This window comes from Oenanthe melanoleuca, chromosome 14 (genome assembly GCF_029582105.1).
Source record: "Oenanthe melanoleuca isolate GR-GAL-2019-014 chromosome 14, OMel1.0, whole genome shotgun sequence".
Taxonomy (NCBI): Eukaryota; Metazoa; Chordata; class Aves; order Passeriformes; family Muscicapidae; genus Oenanthe; species Oenanthe melanoleuca.
The window spans coordinates 13,253,872-13,260,009 of NC_079348.1; positions in this window are offsets into that span (position 1 = coordinate 13,253,872).

Below are 6,138 nucleotides of genomic sequence, written 5' to 3' on the forward strand. Positions count from 1 at the left end.
AGGAACTGCCACCATTTCCTCTCCTCACCCGAGTCCTGCCCCTTGCTCTCCTGTACTGGCGGCACTGACCCTGCCGCTGTCTCCTCCTGGTGCTGCCTGCCAGCCTGGGGTCCCGGCCAGCTGGGCCAGGGGCTGGGTGGCCGGGAGTTGGGGTTCGCCTTGTCCTCATTCAGCACTGCTGTGCTCGGCTGCAGAGGGATCCAGGGACCCCCTTCCTCCTGAGGGAGCAGCACCCACGGAAGTGATATCGGGGCTGCTTGTGTGCAATGGGACATGACACAAACAGGGTTCAGTCTCTTTGGGAGAAATAAATGAATTTTTAGTCAACGTGGGAGAGAGAACTCGTTTCGATGGCGCTTGTCTGTAGAACCTGGCGACGCTGCCGCAGCCGAGCGCAGCCCTTGGGGCCGCTGTCTGAGTGCATTTGGAAGGGCACGGACACCATTTCAGCGCTGTCTGTCTCTGTGCTCCGTGTTTGTGCTGCCGTGCGGGCGGAGCGGGGCTGGCGGGAGCCGCGCTCCCCTCAGAGCCCCTGAGGGCGGCAGCAATGGCGGCGCCGCTCCCTCAGCGCCCGGGCCCGGCCCCGGCGGGCGGGGTGCCCTCGGCAGCGCCCTGCTGGCAGCAGGCACCGAGCCCCGGCCCCGGGCCCTGTCCCCGTGGCTCCGCAGAGCCCAGGGGACACCTGCGAGAGTGGCTGCGATGCTCGGCCATTGGCCCGAGCCGGTGCAGCAGCCGCCCCTGGGCTCGGGGAAACGCAGGAGGCTCTCGCCGTGCCCCTTGTGCAGCTCGGCCGGGTGCCCGTGCACGGCCCCGGCCTCGCCTGGTGCCCCTGCCCCGCTCAGCTTCCCGTGCCCCGCAAAGGCGCCCAGGCTGCGCTCGCTGCCCCCGGCTGGCACTGCTGAAGGCAGGGACGAGCCCCGGGCCCGGGCAGAGCCCTGAGGGACACCCCTGCTCCCCGGCCTCCCGCCGCACGCGGAGCCGCTGCCCACAAGGCCCCGGCACGTCCCTGGGGCCACTTCCTCGTGCCCTGGCCAGCGCAGCCTGCAAACCCAGGGCTCTGCAGCCTGGGGCTGGGGCTGCCGTGTGCCAGCGTGGCCAAAGCCTCTCAGGGCTCTGGGCACAGCAGGGGCCACAAGGCCACAAGGCCACAAGTCCGGGGGCTGCTTCGTGCCAGTTCCTGCCTGCTCCACCGCTCATGGGGCGCCGGGGGTGGCCCTTTGTGACCCGTGTCATGGCCCTTTGTGATGTGGCACATGGTGGTGGCCAGAGACCCTTGTGACATCAAAGGGCCCCACCCTGGCCTGGGGGTATTTAAGGGGCGCAGAGCCCTGGAGTGCTCAGTCCAAGGAGAGTCTCTCTCTGAGGAGGAAGCAGCTCCCTGGACACGTCTGAAGTTGAGGACGCTGGAATTTGGAAGAAGATGGAGAAGAACCCCCGCTCCCAGGCCAACCAAGGCCCGCTGCTGAGCCTGCGCAGGAGGCAAAGTGTGACCGATGAGGCAGGGAGGAGCGGTCAGCAGATGGAGAGGGCCAGGATCTTCGCTCTGCCAAGGGAGCCCTCTCCATCCCACGCCTCCTCCTCATCCTGCTCCTCACAGGCACCCCTCAAGCTGCCACCAGTGCACCTCGGGCAGCCAAAGGCGGGACCCAAAAATCTCCAACTACGCACGGTCCCAGAGGTGCAGCCCCGGCAGCCGCAGGCAGCGCCGCAGGGCAGCCGCAGCCAGGCCCTGTCCCTCTGTGGGGACAGGCTGCCACCGCTGCCACCTGTGCCACGGCCGCCATCACTGCCCCGCCTGCTGCGCCCCAGGGACAACGAGAGCCGGGGCACAGAGCTGGGCAGTGCAGGGGAGAAGGGGCCGCAGCCCTGCAGCCCCTGTTCTCCGCAGCCATACACCCCCCTGCCCAGGGTGATCCTGCCCCGGCTCTGGGTCGGCCGGGAGGACGCATTCTATATATCCCCGAGCCAACAGCCTCTGCCTGTGCCACCCATCCACACGGGGGCTGCAGCCACGGAGCACAGCCTCAGGGGCACAGCACCAGAGAAACAGAATAAGGACAGCAAACATACCAAAAAGGAAAACAGCAGTTACAAGAGTCTCTTCCAAGTGTTAGAAGAGATCGAGCCCTTACAAGAGGACAGCGAGAGTGAGCAGGAGCTGTCCCAGGTAGAGGAGGCCACTGAAGTTTATTCAGAGGACAGCTCAAGTGACCAGCAGCTGTCCCCAGTGGAAGAGGACATTGAAGTCGCTCCAGAGGACACCACGAGTGACAAGGAGCTGTCCCCAGAGGAAGAGGATATTGAGGCCATTCCAGAGGACAGCAGGAGTGACAAGGAGCTGTCCCCAGAGGAAGAGGATATTGAGGCCATTCCAGAGGACAGCAGGGCTGAAAAGGAGCTGTCCCCAGGGGAAGAGGCCATTGAGGTCACTCCAGAGGACACCACGAGTGACAAGGAGCTGTTCCCAGGGGAAGAGGCCTTTGAGGTCACTCCAGAGGACAGCAGGAGTGACAAGGAGCTGTCCCCAGGGAAAGAGGCCATTGAGGTAATTTCGGCAGACAGCAAAAGTGACCAGGACCTCTTCCAAGTAGAAGAGGCCATCGTGGTCGTTCCAAAGGACAAGCCATGCGATGAGGAGCTGTCCTCAGTGGAACAGGCCATCAAGGTTGGTCCAGAGGACAGCACAAGCGATCAGGAGCTGTCCAGAGCTGCAGAGGCCATCGAGCTCTTCCCAGGGGACAGCAAGAGTGTCAAGGAGCTGTCCCCACCTGAAGAAGATCATGAAGAAGAGGCATCCCAAGGAGAGAGTGAGAGTGACAAAGAACTGCCCCAAGGGGATTCCTACAAGGATGAGAGCCTTTCCCCAGAATATGTCAAATTTGAAACAGAGCCATGCTTTGGGGAAGACTCTGATCTCCCAGACGCGTCCCCATGGGAAGCATATGACAGCAAACTGCTCTCCCTGTGGGAAGAATGTGAGCAGAAGGAGCTGACGAGGAGGGCCCTGCTCGGTGATATGGACAGAGATTCAAGCTTGTCACTTGAACTGCCAGACTTGCAGGAAATGTCGAGGCATCAGAAGGTGCTGGAATGGCTGGAACCCAATGTCCTCAAAGATTATGGCTCTGAAGAGGCGGAAAAGACCGAAGCTTGCGTTTTCCAGAGGCTGTCCAAAGTGAAAAGGCGCAAGGAGAAGCTGGAGCCCCGACAGAAAGAGCTCTTGGGCACAGAGGTGGCAGCAGAGGCAGCCCCTGCCCTGCCCAGTGCCTCTCGTGCCCTATGGAGTCCCACAGACTCCGAGCTGGCAGCTGTGCCCCCAAGCAGAGCTACTGAGGATGTGGAGGAGCCTCCCCAGGCTCTGGCTGTTCAGGACAAAATGGCAGCAGCTCCTTCTGTCCCCAGTGAGGGCTGCACATCACTGGGGACACGGAGCACCAGGAAGCCCCTGAGCAACGCTGAGCCGCAGATGCAGGCACTGAGGAAGCAGCAGCAGCAGGAGGAGCAGGATGCCCTGGAACACCGGATTGCTGCAGAAAGGGAAGCAGCAGTTCCAGCAGGAAGGGAAGGGAGCTCAGTGCACAGCTCCCCCAGGCCCTGGCCTGCCGAGCTGGGAGCCCAGGCCCTGCGCGGGCAGCCGGCCGCCCCCAGGAAACGCCCCTCCCGCTTCAGGCGGGCGCTGCAGGCGCTGCAGGGGCTGTTCCGCTGGCCCTGCCTGAGGCCACGGCCCGAGGAGTGAATCAGGGCACCCACAGCAGGGATTGCTCCAGAGCCTCCCTCCCTGCAGGGCTGGGCACACCCGGAGCTGCCAACACCCGTGGGAGCCGGGCCACAAACTGTGACAGGAAGACGAACACAAAGACGACAAAGACAACGAAGAAGAGGAAGACAATGAAGACAAAGAAGACGAAGAAGACTAATATGGCAAAGACAAGAAGACCAGATGATGAAGATGAAGACGATAAAACGAAGAAGACAATGGCATAGACAAAGACGGCAAAGAGAAATAAGGCAAAAAAATGAAGAAGACGTAGAAGAGGAAGAATACTTATAAAATGCATAGAATAGTAATAAGAAAAATAATTTTTAAAATAGGAGTAGAAGAAGAGGATAAGAATAAGAGTAATAATTTTAGGATATAGGAATAGAAGAGTAATATGAATAAGAATTCGAAGTTAAAAATGCATAAAGAAGATTAAAAAGAATAAGAATTTGAATTTTAGAATATGTAGAAGAAAGGAAAGAGTAGTAAGAAGAAGGAGTATAGAAGTAGAGTAGTTAAGAATCCATAAATGAAGAAGAGGATAAATAAATAAATAAATAAATAAATAAATAAATAAATAAAAATACCAAAGAATTTGTCTTTATTGGAAGGGACTTGTAAAGGTTGTCTAATACATCCCCCCTGCCACAGGCTTCCACTAGTCAGGTTGCTCAGAGCCCCATCCAACCCAAATTATTCTAGGATTCTAGGATTCTATGATTAGAGGCCAGACCTGCACAGAAGTGAGTACACCAAGCTGCTACACAACAGGCAGGAGATACTCTGTTTCTTATTTAGCAATCATAAGCCCTTCGTGATCACATCACTGTATTTTGTTGGCTTTTTTATTCCCTTCTGCACATCAAGGCTACAGTTTTGGCAAACCATCATTGAGGATTCCAGCATCTTTTTCCTGAGCTGTAATAGCTAGTTTAAGTTCAGCCTCCTCTGTTTTACATCATATTTCTCTATCCAGGTCACCCTCTTTATCTACACTGAAAGGATTCACCTTCTGTTTTTCCTTTTGTGAGTAACACTGAGAGCTGCACATAGCAAAGTTCCAGAGTACATCAAACATCCTTTCAGCAGTCTCCTGCAGTGATGGAGCATCATCTGACTGTTCTGTCAAAAGCTAAACACGTGCAACTCTAACAGCAGTTTTGGTGCCTAGTCCTGGGGTACAGTTCTTCATTATACTCTTCTGTCCCCTGTCACAATGACTTCAAGTCAAGCTGCTGGCTGGACACAATTCAATCAAGATCTAGCTGGAGATAGTTAAAACAGAGAGTTTTCCAGTCAGTGTCACTTTTTTACTCCTTGTACTAGGATCAAACAGAGATAGGGGAGCAGACTGTGCCAGCTCTGTGCTCTTCAGAGTCTTTTGCACATGGCCAGGAGGATCCCAGCTATGGATTTATGGAAAGCAATACAGCAAAATGTGCATTGCAGCTGCTCATCCAGAAAGCTTTTAGACATCCCTCAGTAGCTGAGCAGCTCAGTGCCTTTATTAATAGTAGAAATGTATTTATCAAAATTCATGGGTCAGCACTGTTAAAGCACAGGCCACCATTATTTATTTTTTCAGGTTATTACCTCAGAGAAGGATACTTCCAGCATATAATCCAGACTTCTCCACAGGCCTGTTGGTAACACTGTAGGAAATACACTCTCCAGAATAGGGTCTTCCTGTTTTATCTGATTTCCTCATGAAGGGCTGTGTTCAGGACTCATGGACCAAAGAGCAAGAAGCAGAAATGGTCAGCCCTAACCATCACAGGGGCACAGACACCACACTCAGAGTCACTGACTCAGACAGAGCCCTGGCCCCTGCACGGCCGTGGTCCCTCAGGATTCAGCACAGACACAACCCCCACTTTTCTGAATCCCATGGGTTCTGGATGCCACACAGCATGAGGCAGATGCCACTGCAGCTGTATCTTCTGTCTGCTCTTCGTGATCCACCTGCAGCACTGCCCCTGCAAGTGGAGGAACCTTCAGCTTCTCCAGCATCAGCTTCAGCCCCAGCTCCAGCTCTGCAGTCAAGGAGAGACACTCCCTGGCCCAAACTCACCCCTTCTGAGGCTGCAAGGCTGCTTAGTCGAAGGGAAAAGGAGCAGCCCAGACAGTCACTAAGCCAATGACAATATTTTCATGTCCCCATGTGTTTGGAGCAGCTGTCAGTCTGGAGGTGGCATGTCCTACAGCATCCATCCACACACACTGAACATTGGAATGCTTTTCTTGGAAACAAGCAACTCCAAGAGACCCAAGCTGTGAAAAAAATAGGTATTGTAACACATTCTGGATCTGACTCTGTGTTCTGTTAGATAAGCTTAATTTATGCTCAGGTCTTTGACATTTAATGTCTTTTTTCTTTC